Below are 22709 nucleotides of genomic sequence, written 5' to 3'. Positions count from 1 at the left end.
TATATAAAATAAACTTGATTTGATCTAGCTGGTCTGTCATAATATAATAGAGAATAGATCTAACTGGTCTGTCGTAATTTAGTAGAGACAGTATATCTAGCTGGTCTTTAATTTAAAAAATAAAAACAGTAGATGTAGCTGGACTGTCCTAATATAATAGAGATAATATATCTAACTGGTCTGTCATAATATAATATAAGCAGTAGATCTAGCTGGTCTGTCATAATATAAATGAGACAGTAGATCCAGCAGCTCAATCATACTATATTAGAGACCGTAGATGTAGCTGGTCTGTCATAATATAGTAGAGAAGGTAGATCTAGCTGGTATGTCATAATAAACTAGAGACAGTAAATCTAGCTGGTCTTCCGTAATATAATTGAGACAGTAGATCTAGCTGGTCTGTCATAATACAATAGAGACAGTAAATCTAGCTGGTCTTTTGTCGTATAATAGAGAGAGTAGATCTAGCTGGTCTGTCATAATATAATAGAGACAGTAGATTTAGCTGGTATGTCATAATATAAAAGAGACAGTAGATCAGGCTGGTCTGTCATAATATAATAGAGACAGTAGAGGTAGCTGGTCTGTCGTAAATTAGTAGAGATAGTAAATATAGCTGGTCTTTCGTAAAATAATTGAGACAGTAGATCTAGCTGGTCTGCCATAATATAATTGAGACAGTAGATCTATCTGGTCTTTGATATTATTAGTGAGGCAGTAGATCTAGCTGGCCTGTCCTAATATAATAGAGACAGTAGATCTAGCTGGTCTTTCGTCGTATAATAGAGACAGTAGATCTACCTGGTCTGTCATAATATAAAATAGGCATTAGATCTAGCTGGTCTGTCATAATATAATAGAAGCAGTAGATCTAGCTGGTCTGTCATAATAAAATAGAAGCAGTAGATCTAGCTGGTCTGTCATAATATAATTGAGAGAGTAGATCTAGTTGGTCTATTGTGATATATTAAAGACAGTAGATGTAGCTGGACTGTCATAATATAATAGAGATAATAGATCTAACTGGTCTGTCATAATATAATAGAAGCAGTAGATCTAGCTGGTCTGTCATAATATAATTGAGAGAGTAGATCTAGTTGGTCTATTGTAATATATTAAAGACTGTAGATGTAGCTGGTATGTCATAATAAACTAGAGACAGTAAATCTAGCTGGTCTTCCGTAATATAATTGAGACAGTAGATCTAGCTGGTCTGTCATAATATAATAGAGACAGTGGATGTAGCTGTTCTGTCATAAAATAATTGAGACAGTAGATCTATCTGGTCTGTCGTAATATAATAGAGACAATAGATATAGCTGGTCTGTAGTAATATGTTTGAGACAGTAGATCTATCTTGTCTGCCATAATATAATTGAGACAGTAGATCTAGCTGGTCTGTCATAATATAATAGAGACAGCAGATGTTGGGTCAATGCAAAAATGTACATTGGAGAAATTTCATTTGGTGAGAAAATGCAATATTAATACAATATACTTTTTATATACACCACTCCATTGAAACTACAATGAAATGATAGCAGCAATTCTTAAAACAGTTACGGACAGGGATCGAACACATGAACTTCAGTCTTTGAAAATGATGCCATAAAAGTTGGCAAACATGCCACTTCTGTTCTATAAATGTGCGAACAGGGATTGAAGGCATGTTCTTCAGATTACAAGACCAAATGATTTAGCACATCTCTGTTTCCTGCTAAGAATTTCAACATTCTGGAAAGTAGGTGTTGGGTCAATGCAAAAACTTACATTGGAGAAGCTGGGGATTGAACCCAGGACCTCAAACATATACAGCATGTGCTCTACCACTGAGCTACAACCCCTTTATTGTAAAGTTAAAAATGTTTATTTTTTTGTATTATTTCACCTTTATTTTACCAGGAAAGCTTGTGGAGAACAAGTTCTCATTTACAACTGCGACCTGGCTAAGATAAAGCAAAGCAGTGCAACACAAACAACAACACAGAGTTACACATTTAGAATAAACAAACGTACAGTCAATTACATAATAGTAGAAAAAAAAGAATGTCTATACATAGTGTTTGCAAATGTCGTGAGGAGGTAAGGCAATAAATAGGCCATAGTAGCGAATGAATTACAATTTAGCAAATTAACACTGGTGTGATAGATGAGCAGATGATGATGTGCAAGTAGAAATACTGGTGTGCAAAAGAGCAGAAAGTTAAAAAAAACAAAATGGGGATGAGGTAGGTAGATTGGGTGGGCTATTTACAGATGGGCTATGTACAGCTGCAGTGATCGGTTACCTGCTCAGATAGCTGATGTTTAAAGTTAGTGAGGGAAATATAAGTCTCCATCCAGCTTCAGCGATTTTTGCAATTCGTTCCAGTCATTGGCAGCAGAGAACTGGAAGGAATACCTGCTGGAGCGCGTGCTACGGGTGGGTGTTGTTATCGTGACCAATGAGCTGAGATAAGGCGGAGCTTGACCTAGCATAGACTTATAGATGACCTGGAGCCAGTGGGTCTGGCGTGACGAATATGTAACGAGGGCCAGCCGACTAGAGCATACAGGTCGCAGTGGCCATATCAATACAATTGACTCTTTCTTTACACTGTTCTAATGAAAGTACATTTCCGTAATATCAGCTATCTTCCGTAAACGTCGAACAAGGATTGAACCCATGTGCTTCAGTTTACAAAAACAGATGACTTAGCACATCTATTTCCTTCTTAGAATGTCAACATTCTGGAAAGTGGAAGTTGTGCAAAAGCTAATTTAACAACTAAATAGACTCACCAGAGAAGTTTGGGATTAACTTTGGACCGCATACATGTTAAGTATTTGCTCTGCCGTAGAGACACATCCCCTTACTCTAGTAGTTGTGATGCCATATTGAAAAACTTGCTTTTCCTACAGTGCTCCAATGAGAGTACACTTCAATGGTATCAGATGTCTTTCATAAAGGCACGGATGGGATTTGAACCCATGATCTTCGGTTTACAAGACCGACGCCTTTCCACTTGGCCACCATGCCTATCTATACAGCAATATATTTCAACATTCTGGAAAGTAGTAGTTGTGTAAATGTGAATTTGGCACACTAATAAACTCAGTGGAGAATCTTGGGATTGAACCGAGGACCTCAAACATATACAGCATGCACTCCCCCTCTGAGCTTCCATCCCATTTCATTTGCTGAGAAAATGGAATATTAATTCAATATACTTTTTATATACACCACTCCATTGAAACTACAATGAAATTATAGCAGCAATTCTTAAAACAGTTACGGACAGGGATCGAACACATGAACTTCAGTTTTTGAAAATGATGCCATAAAAATTGGCAACCATGCCACTTCTGTTCTATAAATGTGCGAACAGGGATTGAACGCATGTTCTTCAGATTACAAGACCAAATGATTTAGCAGATCTCTGTTTCCTGCTCAGAATTTCAACATTCTGGAAAGTAGGTGTTGGGTCAATGCAAAAATGTACATTGGAGAAGCTGGGGATTGAACCCAGGACCTCATACATGCAAAGCATGCGCTCTACCACTGAGCTACATCCCCTTTCTGGGAAATATGAAAATGTTTATTTTTTTGTATTATTTCACCTTTATTTTACCAGGAAAGCTTGTGGAGAACAAGTTCTCATTTACAACTGCGACCTGGCTAAGATAAAGCAAAGCAGTGCAACACAAACAACAACACAGAGTTACACATTTAGAATAAACAAACGTACAGTCAATTACATAATAGTAGAAAAAAAAGAATGTCTGTACATAGTGTTTGCAGACTAGACTTATAGATGACCTGGAGCCAGTGGGTCTGGCGTGACGAATATGTATGGAGGGCCAGCCGACTAGAGCATACAGGTCGCAGTGGCCATATCAATACAATTAACTCTTTCTTTACACTGTTCTAATGTAAGTACATTTCCATAATAACAGCTATCTTCCGTAAACGTCGAACAAGGATTGAACCCATGTGCTTCAGTTTACAAAAACAGATGACTTAGCACATCTATTTCCTTCTTAGAATGTCAACATTCTGGAAAGTGGGAGTTGTGCAAAAGCTAATATAACAACTAAATAGACTCACCAGAGAAGTTTGGGATTAACTTTGGACCGCATACATGTTAAGTATTTGCTCTACCGTAGAGACACATGCCCTTTCTCTAGTAGTTGTGATGCAATATTGAAAAACTTGCTTTTTCTACAGTGCTCCAATGAGAGTAGATTTCAATGGTATCAGATGTCTTTCTTAAAGGCACGGATGGGATTTGAACCCATGATCTTCGGTTTACGAGTCCGACGCCTTACCACTTGGCCACCATGCCTATCTATAAAACAATGTATATCAACATTCTGGAAAGTAGTAGTTGTGTAAATGTGAATTTGGCACACTAATAAACTCAGTGGAGAATCTTGGGATTGAACCGAGGACCTCAAACATATACAGCATGCACTCCCCCTCTGAGCTTCCATCCCATTTCATTTGCTGAGAAAATTGAATATTAATTCAATATACTTTTTATATACACCACTCCATTGAAACTACAATGAAATGATAGCAGCAATTCTTAAAACAGTTACGGACAGGGATCGAACACATGAACTTCAGTTTTTGAAAATGATGCCATAAAAGTTGGCAACCATGCCACTTCTGTTCTATAAACGTGCGAACAGGGATTGAACGCATGTTCTTCAGATTACAAGACCAAATGATTTAGCACATCTCTGTTTCCTGCTAAGAATTTCACATCTCTGGAAAGTAGGTGTTAGGTCAATGCAAAAACTTACATTGGAGAAGCTGGGGATTGAACCCAGGACCTCATACATGCAAAGCATGCGCTCTACCACTGAGCTACATCCCCTTTCTGGGAAATATGAAAATGTTTATTTTTTTGTATTATTTCACCTTTATTTTACCAGGAAAGCTTGTGGAGAACAAGTTCTCATTTACAACTGCGACCTGGCTAAGATAAAGCAAAGCAGTGCAACACAAACAACAACACAGAGTTACACATTTAGAATAAACAAACGTACAGTCAATTACATAATAGTAGAAAAAAAAGAATGTCTATACATAGTGTTTGCAGACTAGACTTATAGATGACCTGGAGCCAGTGGGTCTGGCGTGACGAATATGTATGGAGGGCCAGCCGACTAGAGCATACAGGTCGCAGTGGCCATATCAATACAATTAACTCTTTCTTTACACTGTTCTAATGTAAGTACATTTCCATAATAACAGCTATCTTCCGTAAACGTCGAACAAGGATTGAACCCATGTGCTTCAGTTTACAAAAACAGATGACTTAGCACATCTATTTCCTTCTTAGAATGTCAACATTCTGGAAAGTGGGAGTTGTGCAAAAGCTAATTTAACAACTAAATAGACTCACCAGAGAAGTTTGGGATTAACTTTGGACCGCATACATGTTAAGTATTTGCTCTACCGTAGAGACACATCCCCTTTCTCTAGTAGTTGTGACGCCATATTGAAAAACTTGCTTTTTCTGCAGTGCTCCAATGAGAGTAGATTTCAATGGTATCAGATGTCTTTCTTAAAGGCACGGATGGGATTTGAACCCATGATCTTCGGTTTACGAGACCGACGCCTTACCACTTGGCCACCATGCCTATCTATACAACAATGTATATCAACATTCTGGAAAGTAGTAGTAGTGTAAATGTGAATTTGGCACACTAATAAACTCAGTGGAGAATCTTGGGATTGAACCGAGGACCTCAAACATATACAGCATGCACTCCCCCTCTGAGCTTCCATCCCATTTCATTTGCTGAGAAAATGGAATATTAATTCAATATACTTTTTATATACACCACTCCATTGAAACTACAATGAAATGATAGCAGCAATTCTTAAAACAGTTACGGACAGGGATCGAACACATGAACTTCAGTTTTTGAAAATGATGCCATAAAAGTTGGCAACCATGCCACTTCTGTTCTATAAATGTGCGAACAGGGATTGAACGCATGTTCTTCAGATTACAAGACCAAATGATTTAGCACATCTCTGTTTCCTGCTAAGAATTTCAACATTCTGGAAAGTAGGTGTTGGGTCAATGCAAAAACTTACATTGGAGAAGCTGGGGATTGAACCCAGGACCTCATACATGCAAAGCATGCGCTCTACCACTGAGCTACATCCCCTTTCTGGGAAATATGAAAATGTTTATTTTTTTGTATTATTTCACCTTTATTTTACCAGGAAAGCTTGTGGAGAACAAGTTCTCATTTACAACTGCGACCTGGCTAAGATAAAGCAAAGCAGTGCAACACAAACAACAACACAGAGTTACACATTTAGAATAAACAAACGTACAGTCAATTACATAATAGTAGAAAAAAAAGAATGTCTATACATAGTGTTTGCAGACTAGACTTATAGATGACCTGGAGCCAGTGGGTCTGGCGTGACGAATATGTATGGAGGGCCAGCCGACTAGAGCATACAGGTCGCAGTGGCCATATCAATACAATTAACTCTTTCTTTACACTGTTCTAATGTAAGTACATTTCCATAATAACAGCTATCTTCCGTAAACGTCGAACAAGGATTGAACCCATGTGCTTCAGTTTACAAAAACAGATGACTTAGCACATCTATTTCCTTCTTAGAATGTCAACATTCTGGAAAGTGGGAGTTGTGCAAAAGCTAATTTAACAACTAAATAGACTCACCAGAGAAGTTTGGGATTAACTTTGGACCGCATACATGTTAAGTATTTGCTCTACCGTAGAGACACATCCCCTTTCTCTAGTAGTTGTGACGCCATATTGAAAAACTTGCTTTTTCTACAGTGCTCCAATGAGAGTACATTTCAATGGTATCAGATGTCTTTCTTAAAGGCACGGATGGGATTTGAACCCATGATCTTCGGTTTACGAGACCGACGCCTTACCACTTGGCCACCATGCCTATCTATAAAACAATGTATATCAACATTCTGGAAAGTAGTAGTAGTGTAAATGTGAATTTGGCACACTAATAAACTCAGTGGAGAATCTTGGGATTGAACAGAGGACCTCAAACATATACAGCATGCACTCCCCCTCTGAGCTTCCATCCCATTTCATTTGCTGAGAAAATTGAATATTAATTCAATATACTTTTTATATACACCACTCCATTGAAACTACAATGAAATGATAGCAGCAATTCTTAAAACAGTTACGGACAGGGATCGAACACATGAACTTCAGTTTTTGAAAATGATGCCATAAAAGTTGGCAACCATGCCACTTCTGTTCTATAAATGTGCGAACAGGGATTGAACGCATGTTCTTCAGATTACAAGACCAAATGATTTAGCACATCTCTGTTTCCTGCTAAGAATTTCAACATTCTGGAAAGTAGGTGTTGGGTCAATGCAAAAACTTACATTGGAGAAGCTGGGGATTGAACCCAGGACCTCATACATGCAAAGCATGCGCTCTACCACTGAGCTACATCCCCTTTCTGGGAAATATGAAAATGTTTATTTTTGTTGTATTATTTCACCTTTATTTTACCAGGAAAGCTTGTGGAGAACAAGTTCTCATTTACAACTGCGACCTGGCTAAGATAAAGCAAAGCAGTGCAACACAAACAACAACACAGAGTTACACATTTAGAATAAACAAACGTACAGTCAATTACATAATAGTAGAAAAAAAAGAATGTCTATACATAGTGTTTGCAGACTAGACTTATAGATGACCTGGAGCCAGTGGGTCTGGCGTGACGAATATGTATGGAGGGCCAGCCGACTAGAGCATACAGGTCGCAGTGGCCATATCAATACAATTAACTCTTTCTTTACACTGTTCTAATGTAAGTACATTTCCATAATAACAGCTATCTTCCGTAAACGTCGAACAAGGATTGAACCCATGTGCTTCAGTTTACAAAAACAGATGACTTAGCACATCTATTTCCTTCTTAGAATGTCAACATTCTGGAAAGTGGGAGTTGTGCAAAAGCTAATTTAACAACTAAATAGACTCACCAGAGAAGTTTGGGATTAACTTTGGACCGCATACATGTTAAGTATTTGCTCTACCGTAGAGACACATCCCCTTTCTCTAGTAGTTGTGATGCCATATTGAAAAACTTGCTTTTTCTACAGTGCTCCAATGAGAGTAGATTTCAATGGTATCAGATGTCTTTCTTAAAGGCACGGATGGGATTTGAACCCATGATCTTCGGTTTACGAGACCGACGCCTTACCACTTGGCCACCATGCCTATCTATACAACAATGTATATCAACATTCTGGAAAGTAGTAGTAGTGTAAATGTGAATTTGGCACACTAATAAACTCAGTGGAGAATCTTGGGATTGAACCGAGGACCTCAAACATATACAGCATGCACTCCCCCTCTGAGCTTCCATCCCATTTCATTTGCTGAGAAAATTGAATATTAATTCAATATACTTTTTATATACACCACTCCATTGAAACTACAATGAAATGATAGCAGCAATTCTTAAAACAGTTACGGACAGGGATCGAACACATGAACTTCAGTTTTTGAAAATGATGCCATAAAAGTTGGCAACCATGCCACTTCTGTTCTATAAATGTGCGAACAGGGATTGAACGCATGTTCTTCAGATTACAAGACCAAATGATTTAGCACATCTCTGTTTCCTGCTAAGAATTTCACATCTCTGGAAAGTAGGTGTTAGGTCAATGCAAAAACTTACATTGGAGAAGCTGGGGATTGAACCCAGGACCTCATACATGCAAAGCATGCGCTCTACCACTGAGCTACATCCCCTTTCTGGGAAATATGAAAATGTTTCTTTTTTTGTATTATTTCACCTTTATTTTACCAGGAAAGCTTGTGGAGAACAAGTTCTCATTTACAACTGCGACCTGGCTAAGATAAAGCAAAGCAGTGCAACACAAACAACAACACAGAGTTACACATTTAGAATAAACAAACGTACAGTCAATTACATAATAGTAGAAAAAAAATAATGTCTATACATAGTGTTTGCAGACTAGACTTATAGATGACCTGGAGCCAGTGGGTCTGGCGTGACGAATATGTATGGAGGGCCAGCCGACTAGAGCATACAGGTCGCAGTGGCCATATCAATACAATTAACTCTTTCTTTACACTGTTCTAATGTAAGTACATTTCCATAATAACAGCTATCTTCCGTAAACGTCGAACAAGGATTGAACCCATGTGCTTCAGTTTACAAAAACAGATGACTTAGCACATCTATTTCCTTCTTAGAATGTCAACATTCTGGAAAGTGGGAGTTGTGCAAAAGCTAATTTAACAACTAAATAGACTCAGCAGAGAAGTTTGGGATTAACTTTGGACCGCATACATGTTAAGTATTTGCTCTACCGTAGAGACACATCCCCTTACTCTAGTAGTTGTGATGCCATATTGAAAAACTTTTGCCTTTCCTACAGTGCTCCAATGAGCGTACATTTCAATGGTATCAGATGTCTTTCATAAAGGCACGGATGGGATTTGAACCCATGATCTTCGGTTTACGAGACCGACGCCTTACCACTTGGCCACCATGCCTATCTATACAACAATGTATATCAACATTCTGGAAAGTAGTAGTAGTGTAAATGTGAATTTGGCACACTAATAAACTCAGTGGAGAATCTTGGGATTGAACCGAGGACCTCAAACATATACAGCATGCACTCCCCCTCTGAGCTTCCATCCCATTTCATTTGCTGAGAAAATGGAATATTAATTCAATATACTTTTTATATACACCACTCCATTGAAACTACAATGAAATGATAGCAGCAATTCTTAAAACAGTTACGGACAGGGATCGAACACATGAACTTCAGTTTTTGAAAATGATGCCATAAAAGTTGGCAACCATGCCACTTCTGTTCTATAAATGTGCGAACAGGGATTGAACGCATGTTCTTCAGATTACAAGACCAAATGATTTAGCACATCTCTGTTTCCTGCTAAGAATTTCAACATTCTGGAAAGTAGGTGTTGGGTCAATGCAAAAACTTACATTGGAGAAGCTGGGGATTGAACCCAGGACCTCATACATGCAAAGCATGCGCTCTACCACTGAGCTACATCCCCTTTCTGGGAAATATGAAAATGTTAATTTTTTTGTATTATTTCACCTTTATTTTACCAGGAAAGCTTGTGGAGAACAAGTTCTCATTTACAACTGCGACCTGGCTAAGATAAAGCAAAGCAGTGCAACACAAACAACAACACAGAGTTACACATTTAGAATAAACAAACGTACAGTCAATTACATAATAGTAGAAAAAAAAGAATGTCTATACATAGTGTTTGCAAATGTCGTGAGGAGGTAAGGCAATAAATAGGCCATAGTAGCGAATGAATTACAATTTAGCAAATTAACACTGGTGTGATAGATGAGCAGATGATGATGTGCAAGTAGAAATACTGGTGTGCAAAAGAGCAGAAAGTAAAAAAAACTAAATGGGGATGAGGTAGGTAGATTGGGTGGGCTATTTACAGATGGGCTATGTACAGCTGCAGTGATCGGTTAGCTGCTCAGATAGCTGATGTTTAAAGTTAGTGAGGGAAATATGAGTCTCCATCCAGCTTCAGCGATTTTTGCAATTCGTTCCAGTCATTGGCAGCAGAGAACTGGAAGGAAAGGCGGCCAAAGGAGGTGTTGGTTTTGGGGATGAAGCAGTGAGATATACCTGCTGGAGCGCGTGCTACGGGTGGGTGTTGTTATCGTGACCAGTAAGGTGAGATAAGGCGGAGCTTGACCTAGCATAGACTTATAGATGACCTGGAGCCAGTGGGTCTGGCGTGACGAATATGTAACGAGTGCCAGCCGACTAGAGCATACAGGTCGCAGTGGCCATATCAATACAATTAACTCTTTCTTTACACTGTTCTAATGTAAGTACATTTCCATAATAACAAATATCTTCCGTAAACGTCGAACAAGGATTGAACCCATGTGCTTCAGTTTACAAAAACAGATGACTTAGCACATCTATTTCCTTCTTAGAATGTCAACATTCTGGAAAGTGGGAGTTGTGCAAAAGCTAATTTAACAACTAAATAGACTCAGCAGAGAAGTTGGGGATTAACTTTGGACCGCATACATGTTAAGTATTGGCTCTACCGTAGAGACACATGCCCTTTCTCTAGTAGTTGTGATGCAATATTGAAAAACTTGCTTTTTCTACAGTGCTCCAATGAGAGTAGATTTCAATGGTATCAGATGTCTTTCATAAAGGCACGGATGGGATTTGAACCCATGATCTTCGGTTTACGAGACCGACGCCTTACCACTTGGCCACCATGCCTATCTATACAACAATGTATATCAACATTCTGGAAAGTAGTAGTTGTGTAAATGTGAATTTGGCACACAAATAAACTCAGTGGAGAATCTTGGGATTGAACCGAGGACCTCAAACATATGCACTCCCCCTTCATACAGCTTCCATCCCATTTCATTTGCTGAGAAAATGGAATATTAATTCAATATACTTTTTATATACACCACTCCATTGAAACTACAATGAAATGATAGCAGCAATTCTTAAAACAGTTACGGACAGGGATCGAACACATGAACTTCAGTTTTTGAAAATGATGCCATAAAAGTTGGCAACCATGCCACTTCTGTTCTATAAATGTGCGAACAGGGATTGAACGCATGTTCTTCAGATTACAAGACCAAATGATTTAGCACATCTCTGTTTCCTGCTAAGAATTTCACATCTCTGGAAAGTAGGTGTTAGGTCAATGCAAAAACTTACATTGGAGAAGCTGGGGATTGAACCCAGGACCTCATACATGCAAAGCATGCGCTCTACCACTGAGCTACATCCCCTTTCTGGGAAATATGAAAATGTTTATTTTTTTGTATTATTTCACCTTTATTTTACCAGGAAAGCTTGTGGAGAACAAGTTCTCATTTACAACTGCGACCTGGCTAAGATAAAGCAAAGCAGTGCAACACAAACAACAACACAGAGTTACACATTTAGAATAAACAAACGTACAGTCAATTACATAATAGTAGAAAAAAAAGAATGTCTATACATAGTGTTTGCAGACTAGACTTATAGATGACCTGGAGCCAGTGGGTCTGGCGTGACGAATATGTATGGAGGGCCAGCCGACTAGAGCATACAGGTCGCAGTGGCCATATCAATACAATTAACTCTTTCTTTACACTGTTCTAATGTAAGTACATTTCCATAATAACAAATATCTTCCGTAAACGTCGAACAAGGATTGAACCCATGTGCTTCAGTTTACAAAACAGATGACTTAGCACATCTATTTCCTTCTTAGAATGTCAACATTCTGGAAAGTGGGAGTTGTGCAAAAGCTAATTTAACAACTAAATAGACTCAGCAGAGAAGTTTGGGATTAACTTTGGACCGCATACATGTTAATTATTGGCTCTGCCGTAGAGACACATCCCCTTACTCTAGTAGTTGTGATGCCATATTGAAAAAATGTTGCCTTTCCTACAGTGCTCCAATGAGCGTACATTTCAATGGTATCAGATGTCTTCCATAAAGGCACGGATGGGATTTGAACCCGTGATCTTCGGTTTACGAGACCGACGCCTTACCACTTGGCCACCATGCCTATCTATACAGGAATATATATCAACATTCTGGAAAGTAGTAGTTGTGTAAATGTGAATTTGGCACACAAATAAACTCAGTGGAGAATCTTGGGATTGAACCGAGGACCTCAAACATATACAGCATGCACTCCCCCTTCATACAGCTTCCATCCCATTTCATTTGCTGAGAAAATGGAATATTAATTCAATATACTTTTTATATACACCACTCCATTGAAACTACAATGAAATGATAGCAGCAATTCTTAAAACAGTTACGGACAGGGATCGAACACATGAACTTCAGTTTTTGAAAATGATGCCATAAAAGTTGGCAACCATTTCACTTCTGTTCAATAAATGTGCGAACAGGGATTGAACGCATGTTCTTCAGATTACAAGACCAAATGATTTAGCACATCTCTGTTTCCTGCTAAGAATTTCAACATTCTGGAAAGTAGGTGTTGGGTCAATGCAAAAATTTACATTGGAGAGCCTGGGGATTGAACCCAGGACCTCATACATGCAAAGCATGCACTCTACCACTGAGCTACATCCCCTTTCTGGGAAATATGAAAATGTTTATTTTTGTTGTATTATTTCACCTTTATTTTACCAGGAAAGCTTGTGGAGAACAAGTTCTCATTTACAACTGTGACCTGGCTAAGATAAAGCAAAGCAGTGCAACACAAGCAACAACACAGAGTTACACATTTAGAATAAACAAACGTACAGTCAATTACATAATAGTAGAAAAAAAAGAATGTCTATACATAGTGTTTGCAAATGTCGTGAGGAGGTAAGGCAATAAATAGGCCATAGTAGCGAATGAATTACAATTTAGCAAATTAACACTGGTGTGATAGATGAGCAGATGATGATGTGCAAGTAGAAATACTGGTGTGCAAAAGAGCAGAAAGTAAAAAAAACAAAATGGGGATGAGGTAGGTAGATTGGGTGGGCTATTTACAGATGGGCTATGTACAGCTGCAGTGATCGGTTAGCTGCTCAGATAGCTGATGTTTAAAGTTAGTGAGGGAAATATGAGTCTCCATCCAGCTTCAGCGATTTTTGCAATTCGTTCCAGTCATTGGCAGCAGAGAACTGGAAGGAAAGGCGGCCAAAGGAGGTGTTGGTTTTGGGGATGACCAGTGAGATATACCTGCTGGAGCGCGTGCTACGGGTGGGTGTTGTTATCGTGACCAGTAAGGTGAGATAAGGCGGAGCTTGACCTAGCATAGACTTATAGATGACCTGGAGCCAGTGGGTCTGGCGTGACGAATATGTAACGAGGGCCAGCCGACTAGAGCATACAGGTCGCAGTGGCCATATCAATACAATTAACTCTTTCTTTACACTGTTCTAATGAAAGTACATTTCCATAATAACAGCTATCTTCCGTAAACGTCGAACAAGGATTGAACCCATGTGCTTCAGTTTACAAAAACAGATGACTTAGCACATCTATTTCCTTCTTAGAATGTCAACATTCTGGAAAGTGGGAGTTGTGCAAAAGCTAATTTAACAACTAAATAGACTCAGCAGAGAAGTTGGGGATTAACTTTGGACCGCATACATGTTAAGTATTGGCTCTGCCGTAGAGACACATCCCCTTACTCTAGTAGTTGTGATGCCATATTGAAAAACTTGCTTTTTCTACAGTGCTCCAATGAGAGTACATTTCAATGGTATCAGATGTCTTTCATAAAGGCACGGATGGGATTTGAACCCATGATCTTCGGTTTACGAGACCGACGCCTTACCACTTGGCCACCATGCCTATCTATACAGGAATATATATCAACATTCTGGAAAGTAGTAGTTGTGTAAATGTGAATTTGGCACACAAATAAACTCAGTGGAGAATCTTGGGATTGAACCGAGGACCTCAAACATATACAGCATGCACTCCCCCTTCATACAGCTTCCATCCCATTTCATTTGCTGAGAAAATGGAATATTAATTCAATATACTTTTTATATACACCACTCCATTGAAACTACAATGAAATGATAGCAGCAATTCTTAAAACAGTTACGGACAGGGATCGAACACATGAACTTCAGTTTTTGAAAATGATGCCATAAAAGTTGGCAACCATGCCACTTCTGTTCTATAAATGTGCGAACAGGGATTGAACGCATGTTCTTCAGATTACAAGACCAAATGATTTAGCACATCTCTGTTTCCTGCTAAGAATTTCAACATTCTGGAAAGTAGGTGTTGGGTCAATGCAAAAACTTACATTGGAGAAGCTGAGGATTGAACCCAGGACCTCATACATGCAAAGCATGCGCTCTACCACTGAGCTACATCCCCTTTCTGGGAAATATGAAAATGTTTCTTTTTTTGTATTATTTCACCTTTATTTTACCAGGAAAGCTTGTGGAGAACAAGTTCTCATTTACAACTGCGACCTGGCTAAGATAAAGCAAAGCAGTGCAACACAAACAACAACACAGAGTTACACATTTAGAATAAACAAACGTACAGTCAATTACATAATAGTAGAAAAAAAAGAATGTCTATACATAGTGTTTGCAGACTAGACTTATAGATGACCTGGAGCCAGTGGGTCTGGCGTGACGAATATGTATGGAGGGCCAGCCGACTAGAGCATACAGGTCGCAGTGGCCATATCAATACAATTAACTCTTTCTTTACACTGTTCTAATGTAAGTACATTTCCATAATAACAAATATCTTCCGTAAACGTCGAACAAGGATTGAACCCATGTGCTTCAGTTTACAAAAACAGATGACTTAGCACATCTATTTCCTTCTTAGAATGTCAACATTCTGGAAAGTGGGAGTTGTGCAAAAGCTAATTTAACAACTAAATAGACTCAGCAGAGAAGTTTGGGATTAACTTTGGACCGCATACATGTTAAGTATTGGCTCTGCCGTAGAGACACATTCCCTTACTCTAGTAGTTGTGATGCCATATTGAAAAACTTTTGCCTTTCCTACAGTGCTCCAATGAGCGTACATTTCAATGGTATCAGATGTCTTCCATAAAGGCACGGATGGGATTTGAACCCATGATCTTCTGTTTACGAGACCGACGCCTTACCACTTGGCCACCATGCCTATCTATAAAACAATGTATATCAACATTCTGGAAAGTAGTAGTTGTGTAAATGTGAATTTGGCACACAAATAAACTCAGTGGAGAATCTTGGGATTGAACCGAGGACCTCAAACATATACAGCATGCACTCCCCCTCTGAGCTTCCATCCCATTTCATTTGCTGAGAAAATGGAATATTAATTCAATATACTTTTTATATACACCACTCCATTGAAACTACAATGAAATGATAGCAGCAATTCTTAAAACAGTTACGGACAGGGATCGAACACATGAACTTCAGTTTTTGAAAATGATGCCATAAAAGTTGGCAACCATGCCACTTCTGTTCTATAAATGTGCGAACAGGGATTGAACGCATGTTCTTCAGATTACAAGACCAAATGATTTAGCACATCTCTGTTTCCTGCTAAGAATTTCAACATTCTGGAAAGTAGGTGTTGGGTCAATGCAAAAATTTACATTGGAGAGCCTGGGGATTGAACCCAGGACCTCATACATGCAAAGCATGCGCTCTACCACTGAGCTACATCCCCTTTCTAGGAAATATGAAAATGTTTATTTTTGTTGTATTATTTCACCTTTATTTTACCAGGAAAGCTTGTGGAGAACAAGTTCTCATTTGCAACTGTGACCTGGCTAAGATAAAGCAAAGCAGTGCAACACAAACAACAACACAGAGTTACACATTTAGAATAAACAAACGTACAGTCAATTACATAATAGTAGAAAAAAAATAATGTCTATACATAGTGTTTGCAGACTAGACTTATAGATGACCTGGAGCCAGTGGGTCTGGCGTGACGAATATGTATGGAGGGCCAGCCGACTAGAGCATACAGGTCGCAGTGGCCATATCAATACAATTAACTCTTTCTTTACACTGTTCTAATGTAAGTACATTTCCATAATATCAGCTATCTTCCGTAAACGTCGAACAAGGATTGAACCCATGTGCTTCAGTTTACAAAAACAGATGACTTAGCACATCTATTTCCTTCTTAGAATGTCAACATTCTGGAAAGTGGGAGTTGTGCAAAAGCTAATTTAACAACTAAATAGACTCACCAGAGAAGTTTGGGATTAACTTTGGACCGCATACATGTTAAGTATTTGCTCTACCGTAGAGACACATCCCCTTTCTCTAGTAGTTGTGATGCCATATTGAAAAACTTGCTTTTTCTACAGTGCTCCAATGAGAGTACATTTCAATGGTATCAGATGTCTTTCATAAAGGCACGGATGGGATTTGAACCCATGATCTTCGGTTTACGAGACCGACGCCTTACCACTTGGCCACCATACCTATCTATACAAAAATGTATATCAACATTCTGGAAAGTAGTAGAAGTGTAAATGTGAATTTGGCACACTAATAAACTCAGTGGAGAATCTTGGGATTGAACCGAGGACCTCAAACATATACAGCATGCACTCCCCCTCTGAGCTTCCATCCCATTTCATTTGCTGAGAAAATGGAATATTAATTCAATATACTTTTTATATACACCACTCCATTGAAACTACAATGAAATGATAGCAGCAATTCTTAAAACAGTTACGGACAGGGATCGAACACATGAACTTCAGTTTTTGAAAATGATGCCATAAAAGTTGGCAACCATGCCACTTCTGTTCTATAAATGTGCGAACAGGGATTGAACGCATGTTCTTCAGATTACAAGACCAAATGATTTAGCACATCTCTGTTTCCTGCTAAGAATTTCAACATTCTGGAAAGTAGGTGTTGGGTCAATGCAAAAACTTACATTGGAGAAGCTGGGGATTGAACCCAGGACCTCATACATGCAAAGCATGCGCTCTACCACTGAGCTACATCCCCTATCTGGGAAATATGAAAATGTTTATTTTTTTGTATTATTTCACCTTTATTTTACCAGGAAAGCTTGTGGAGAACAAGTTCTCATTTACAACTGCGACCTGGCTAAGATAAAGCAAAGCAGTGCAACACAAACAACAACACAGAGTTACACATTTAGAATAAACAAACGTACAGTCAATTACATAATAGTAGAAAAAAAATAATGTCTATACATAGTGTTTGCAGACTAGACTTATAGATGACCTGGAGCCAGTGGGTCTGGCGTGACGAATATGTATGGAGGGCCAGCCGACTAGAGCATACAGGTCGCAGTGGCCATATCAATACAATTAACTCTTTCTTTACACTGTTCTAATGTAAGTACATTTCCATAATAACAGCTATCTTCCGTAAACGTCGAACAAGGATTGAACCCATGTGCTTCAGTTTACAAAAACAGATGACTTAGCACATCTATTTCCTTCTTAGAATGTCAACATTCTGGAAAGTGGGAGTTGTGCAAAAGCTAATTTAACAACTAAATAGACTCACCAGAGAAGTTTGGGATTAACTTTGGACCGCATACATGTTAAGTATTTGCTCTACCGTAGAGACACATCCCCTTTCTCTAGTAGTTGTGATGCCATATTGAAAAACTTGCTTTTTCTACAGTGCTCCAATGAGAGTACATTTCAATGGTATCAGATGTCTTTCATAAAGGCACGGATGGGATTTGAACCCATGATCTTCGGTTTACGAGACCGACGCCTTACCACTTGGCCACCATGCCTATCTATACAACAATGTATATCAACATTCTGGAAAGTAGTAGTAGTGTAAATGTGAATTTGGCACACTAATAAACTCAGTGGAGAATCTTGGGATTGAACCGAGGACCTCAAACATATACAGCATGCACTCCCCCTCTGAGCTTCCATCCCATTTCATTTGCTGAGAAAATTGAATATTAATTCAATATACTTTTTATATACACCACTCCATTGAAACTACAATGAAATGATAGCAGCAATTCTTTAAACAGTTACGGACAGGGATCGAACACATGAACTTCAGTTTTTGAAAATGATGCCATAAAAATTGGCAACCATGCCACTTCTGTTCTATAAATGTGCAGAAGGGATTGAACGCATGTTCTTCAGATTACAAGACCAAATGATTTAGCACCTCTCTGTTTCCTGCTCAGAATTTCAACATTCTGGAAAGTAGGTGTTGGGTCAATGCAAAAATGTACATTGGAGAAGCTGGGGATTGAACCCAGGACCTCATACATGCAAAGCATGCGCTCTACCACTGAGCTACATCCCCTTTCTGGGAAATATGAAAATGTTTATTTTTTTGTATTATTTCACCTTTATTTTACCAGGAAAGCTTGTGGAGAACAAGTTCTCATTTACAACTGCGACCTGGCTAAGATAAAGCAAAGCAGTGCAACACAAACAACAACACAGAGTTACACATTTAGAATAAACAAACGTACAGTCAATTACATAATAGTAGAAAAAAAATAATGTCTATACATAGTGTTTGCAGACTAGACTTATAGATGACCTGGAGCCAGTGGGTCTGGCGTGACGAATATGTATGGAGGGCCAGCCGACTAGAGCATACAGGTCGCAGTGGCCATATCAATACAATTAACTCTTTCTTTACACTGTTCTAATGTAAGTACATTTCCATAATAACAGCTATCTTCCGTAAACGTCGAACAAGGATTGAACCCATGTGCTTCAGTTTACAAAAACAGATGACTTAGCACATCTATTTCCTTCTTAGAATGTCAACATTCTGGAAAGTGGGAGTTGTGCAAAAGCTAATATAACAACTAAATAGACTCACCAGAGAAGTTTGGGATTAACTTTGGACCGCATACATGTTAAGTATTTGCTCTACCGTAGAGACACATGCCCTTTCTCTAGTAGTTGTGATGCAATATTGAAAAACTTGCTTTTTCTACAGTGCTCCAATGAGAGTAGATTTCAATGGTATCAGATGTCTTTCTTAAAGGCACGGATGGGATTTGAACCCATGATCTTCGGTTTACGAGACCGACGCCTTACCACTTGGCCACCATGCCTATCTATACAAAAATGTATATCAACATTCTGGAAAGTAGTAGAAGTGTAAATGTGAATCTGGCACACTAATAAACTCAGTGGAGAATCTTGGGATTGAACCGAGGACCTCAAACATATACAGCATGCACTCCCCCTCTGAGCTTCCATCCCATTTCATTTGCTGAGAAAATGGAATATTAATTCAATATACTTTTTATATACACCACTCCATTGAAACTGCAATGAAATGATAGCAGCAATTCTTAAAACAGTTGCGGACAGGGATCGAACACATGAACTTCAGTTTTTGAAAATGATGCCATAAAAGTTGGCAACCATGCCACTTCTGTTCTATAAATGTGAGAACAGGGATTGAACGCATGTTCTTCAGATTACAAGACCAAATGATTTAGCACATCTCTGTTTCCTGCTAAGAATTTCAACATTCTGGAAAGTAGGTGTTGGGTCAATGCAAAAATTTCCATTGGAGAAGCTGGGGATTGAACCCAGGACCTCATACATGCAAAGCATGCGCTCTACCACTGAGCTACATCCCCTTTCTGGGAAATATGAAAATGTTAATTTTTTTGTATTATTTCACCTTTATTTTACCAGGAAAGCTTGTGGAGAACAAGTTCTCATTTACAACTGCGACCTGGGGCCTGTTGCACAAAAGTAGAATTAAGACATCCGGGATAAATGACTCAGCTGAGCTCAATGAAGCCAAAACATGTGCGTCCAGGCTTAATTGGTTGCACAAAGACCAAGCCAGGATGAGCAGACACGGATTCATTAAGCCAGGTGAAACCAATCCTGGATAGGTGCGCGCTCACGGCTCACTCAAATAGACCCCGCCACAGATCACAGATTAACTGATTTACCATGGCAACTAGAGCCGCGTACTTTTCCCCGTCGGAAGCACAAATCCTCATGGAGGCATACGAGGAGGTAAAATATATAATTAAGAAGAAAGGCAACACCGCCACAGTGATAAAGCAAAGAGAAAAAGCGTGGCAAAGTATTGCAGACCGCCTGAATGCGTAAGTAGTGCACAATTACACACTCACCGCTCCGCTGAAACATCACAATTACAATTCAAATATTTAATTCACATCTCCAAAAATGCAGTTGTACTGTAATTATGAAACGGTTACATTTTTAATTGAAATGCACTGCAGATATGAGTGAAATTGTGTAAAGTAACTCCATCACACTGTATAAAGCTATGATAAATTTTTTGATATTTTTACTGAAAACAAGACAAAAATACCAAGTAATTTTTTGCAGTGTGACTCCATTAAATGTGTGTGTGTGTGTGTGTGTGTGTGTGTAGATTAAACATGAACGGGCCAAAACGGACATGGCAGCAGGTCAAAATCAAATACAAGAACATTCTGCAGAATGGTATGGTCCCTGACTAATATTTAACAAAGCACAAGCATATATTGTACCCAGAAGGTGCCTGCTCACACATTGTCTGTACTGTTTTAGCAGTGAAAAAGAATACCCACAGACAAGGCACGGGTGGTGGGTCACCAAAGGCTGACCTTACCCCAGCAGAGGACATGGCCTTGGAGCTAAATAAAGGCAGGCCCGTCTTAGAGGGGATCCCTGGGGGGAAAGAGACGAGCATAGGTTCCTCCCAAGATGCCACCCGCTTCATTCAAGGTATGTCCTTCCATCTCTACATGGGATACAACCACATTCATATTGAATCAATTTGGACTGTCTGACTTTGGTTTACCTATTGCCTTGCAGTGTCTGGCAGCACTGTGTTCCTGTTAGAGCCACCAGCACAAGCACCAGACGATGCTGATCCAGTGAGTACTCCATCAAAGGCATACTGTAGGCCTGGCATGTCTTGTCTACTAGCTTCAATATGAATCCGATTAAATGTGATAGGGTGAAGGCCCCAGTGCAGCAGCAACAGCACATGATGGAGACGATGATGAGGAGGAGACCATCTCTCTGGATTCCAGAAGGCATGAGGTATCATGTTAAGACTGTGAAAGTACTATTTACTCTACAATGGTGAGGAGTCCTCATCAAAATCAAAAAATCTAATTTCTTTTACAGGACCCAGATGCTATACAGTGGGAAAACCAGCCTGGCAACATAGTGCGTATTAATAAAAGGACACCACATCCTGCCAAATTCCAGCTGCGCTAATTGTATTGTGTTCACAGAGCTCACAAGCTATCAGAAAGTTGTATGGCAACCACCTCCGGCGCCAAATAGAACTGGCAGACATAGACATTCAGTACAAGAAGAAAAAGATGGAAAATCTTGCACTGGAGTCCGAAATAAAAAAGAGGACAATTAGGAAACTGGACCTTGAAATAAAAAAACTTGAGAGGGAGGTGAGATATGCCTTCAATGTACACTGTATGCTAACTGTAACACAAATGTATTAATCATTATTTTTCTTTCCTCCCCCAGCTCCAAGAAGATGACACAGCTCAAAATAAAAATTAGGTATATTCTCGTAAAGTCAAGTGAGCCATGACATATGAGCTCTTATTGTGAGCACACAGGACGGTGGCATCTTTCTAAGGTTTTTTTTATTTTCCCAGCAATCAGTACAACCAAGTCATCGTTATAAGGCATCGCCCTCTTTTGCCCACCCCCCCAGCACCAGGTGTGGCCACTAGCCTATATGAAGGCCCAAAATTGTGTGTTCCTTTCTGCTCTGACAATGGCATGCCCATTCGTGCGAGATGTGGTGGATGAAGAAGCACTTGTGCTGAGGAGAGCCTTCAGGCGAGAAAGGGTCTTCAGGGACCGGTTGGACCCACTGGCCTTCCCTGATGACCATCTATATGAAAGATACAGGTTTTCTGCAGATGGCATCAGGTATCTATGCAGACTACTGGGTCCCAGGATTAAGCACCGCACTGCACGGAGCCATGCACTGAGTGTGGAGCAAATGGTTTGTGTGGCCTTGCGCTTTTTTGCTAGTGGAGCCTTCCTGTACTCAGTGGGGGATGCAGAACAGCTGAACAAGGCCACAATTTGCCGCACAATAAGGAGTGTGTGTCTGGCTATCAAAGCATTAGCAGATGTCTTCATCTCCTTCCCTGGCCACAGAAGACTCTGTGACATCAAAGAGGAGTTCTATAGGATTG

At 39.3% G+C, this 22709-nt stretch overlaps 25 non-coding genes across 25 annotated transcripts; all 25 read right to left on the bottom strand.

Annotated features, from left to right (window-relative positions):
- Positions 1-1775: 1775 nt before the first annotated feature.
- trnai-uau (transfer RNA isoleucine (anticodon UAU)) lies at positions 1776-1847 on the bottom strand. Its single transcript has one exon. It is a non-coding gene; the product is annotated as a tRNA-Ile (tRNA).
- Positions 1848-2950: 1103 nt separating this feature from the next.
- trnat-ugu (transfer RNA threonine (anticodon UGU)) lies at positions 2951-3022 on the bottom strand. The gene has a single exon. It is a non-coding gene; the product is annotated as a tRNA-Thr (tRNA).
- Positions 3023-3487: 465 nt separating this feature from the next.
- trnaa-ugc (transfer RNA alanine (anticodon UGC)) lies at positions 3488-3559 on the bottom strand. The gene has a single exon. It is a non-coding gene; the product is annotated as a tRNA-Ala (tRNA).
- A 697-nt stretch (positions 3560-4256) lies between these two features.
- trnat-cgu (transfer RNA threonine (anticodon CGU)) lies at positions 4257-4328 on the bottom strand. Its single transcript has one exon. It is a non-coding gene; the product is annotated as a tRNA-Thr (tRNA).
- Positions 4329-4793: 465 nt separating this feature from the next.
- On the bottom strand, positions 4794-4865 carry trnaa-ugc (transfer RNA alanine (anticodon UGC)). Its single transcript has one exon. It is a non-coding gene; the product is annotated as a tRNA-Ala (tRNA).
- Positions 4866-5562: 697 nt separating this feature from the next.
- Positions 5563-5634, bottom strand: trnat-cgu (transfer RNA threonine (anticodon CGU)). Its single transcript has one exon. It is a non-coding gene; the product is annotated as a tRNA-Thr (tRNA).
- Positions 5635-6099: 465 nt separating this feature from the next.
- trnaa-ugc (transfer RNA alanine (anticodon UGC)) lies at positions 6100-6171 on the bottom strand. The gene has a single exon. It is a non-coding gene; the product is annotated as a tRNA-Ala (tRNA).
- A 697-nt stretch (positions 6172-6868) lies between these two features.
- trnat-cgu (transfer RNA threonine (anticodon CGU)) lies at positions 6869-6940 on the bottom strand. The gene has a single exon. It is a non-coding gene; the product is annotated as a tRNA-Thr (tRNA).
- Positions 6941-7405: 465 nt separating this feature from the next.
- Positions 7406-7477, bottom strand: trnaa-ugc (transfer RNA alanine (anticodon UGC)). The gene has a single exon. It is a non-coding gene; the product is annotated as a tRNA-Ala (tRNA).
- A 698-nt stretch (positions 7478-8175) lies between these two features.
- trnat-cgu (transfer RNA threonine (anticodon CGU)) lies at positions 8176-8247 on the bottom strand. The gene has a single exon. It is a non-coding gene; the product is annotated as a tRNA-Thr (tRNA).
- Positions 8248-8712: 465 nt separating this feature from the next.
- On the bottom strand, positions 8713-8784 carry trnaa-ugc (transfer RNA alanine (anticodon UGC)). The gene has a single exon. It is a non-coding gene; the product is annotated as a tRNA-Ala (tRNA).
- A 699-nt stretch (positions 8785-9483) lies between these two features.
- On the bottom strand, positions 9484-9555 carry trnat-cgu (transfer RNA threonine (anticodon CGU)). The gene has a single exon. It is a non-coding gene; the product is annotated as a tRNA-Thr (tRNA).
- Positions 9556-10020: 465 nt separating this feature from the next.
- trnaa-ugc (transfer RNA alanine (anticodon UGC)) lies at positions 10021-10092 on the bottom strand. Its single transcript has one exon. It is a non-coding gene; the product is annotated as a tRNA-Ala (tRNA).
- Positions 10093-11240: 1148 nt separating this feature from the next.
- trnat-cgu (transfer RNA threonine (anticodon CGU)) lies at positions 11241-11312 on the bottom strand. Its single transcript has one exon. It is a non-coding gene; the product is annotated as a tRNA-Thr (tRNA).
- Positions 11313-11773: 461 nt separating this feature from the next.
- trnaa-ugc (transfer RNA alanine (anticodon UGC)) lies at positions 11774-11845 on the bottom strand. The gene has a single exon. It is a non-coding gene; the product is annotated as a tRNA-Ala (tRNA).
- Positions 11846-12543: 698 nt separating this feature from the next.
- On the bottom strand, positions 12544-12615 carry trnat-cgu (transfer RNA threonine (anticodon CGU)). Its single transcript has one exon. It is a non-coding gene; the product is annotated as a tRNA-Thr (tRNA).
- Positions 12616-14303: 1688 nt separating this feature from the next.
- On the bottom strand, positions 14304-14375 carry trnat-cgu (transfer RNA threonine (anticodon CGU)). Its single transcript has one exon. It is a non-coding gene; the product is annotated as a tRNA-Thr (tRNA).
- Positions 14376-14843: 468 nt separating this feature from the next.
- Positions 14844-14915, bottom strand: trnaa-ugc (transfer RNA alanine (anticodon UGC)). The gene has a single exon. It is a non-coding gene; the product is annotated as a tRNA-Ala (tRNA).
- Positions 14916-15614: 699 nt separating this feature from the next.
- Positions 15615-15686, bottom strand: trnat-cgu (transfer RNA threonine (anticodon CGU)). The gene has a single exon. It is a non-coding gene; the product is annotated as a tRNA-Thr (tRNA).
- A 1235-nt stretch (positions 15687-16921) lies between these two features.
- trnat-cgu (transfer RNA threonine (anticodon CGU)) lies at positions 16922-16993 on the bottom strand. Its single transcript has one exon. It is a non-coding gene; the product is annotated as a tRNA-Thr (tRNA).
- A 465-nt stretch (positions 16994-17458) lies between these two features.
- trnaa-ugc (transfer RNA alanine (anticodon UGC)) lies at positions 17459-17530 on the bottom strand. Its single transcript has one exon. It is a non-coding gene; the product is annotated as a tRNA-Ala (tRNA).
- Positions 17531-18227: 697 nt separating this feature from the next.
- On the bottom strand, positions 18228-18299 carry trnat-cgu (transfer RNA threonine (anticodon CGU)). The gene has a single exon. It is a non-coding gene; the product is annotated as a tRNA-Thr (tRNA).
- Positions 18300-18763: 464 nt separating this feature from the next.
- Positions 18764-18835, bottom strand: trnaa-ugc (transfer RNA alanine (anticodon UGC)). Its single transcript has one exon. It is a non-coding gene; the product is annotated as a tRNA-Ala (tRNA).
- A 697-nt stretch (positions 18836-19532) lies between these two features.
- trnat-cgu (transfer RNA threonine (anticodon CGU)) lies at positions 19533-19604 on the bottom strand. The gene has a single exon. It is a non-coding gene; the product is annotated as a tRNA-Thr (tRNA).
- A 465-nt stretch (positions 19605-20069) lies between these two features.
- trnaa-ugc (transfer RNA alanine (anticodon UGC)) lies at positions 20070-20141 on the bottom strand. The gene has a single exon. It is a non-coding gene; the product is annotated as a tRNA-Ala (tRNA).
- Positions 20142-22709: the final 2568 nt, after the last annotated feature.

This window comes from Salvelinus alpinus, chromosome 7, assembly GCF_045679555.1.
Source record: "Salvelinus alpinus chromosome 7, SLU_Salpinus.1, whole genome shotgun sequence".
NCBI lineage: Eukaryota > Metazoa > Chordata > Actinopteri > Salmoniformes > Salmonidae > Salvelinus > Salvelinus alpinus.
This window is presented reverse-complemented; position numbering and strand designations above follow the sequence as displayed.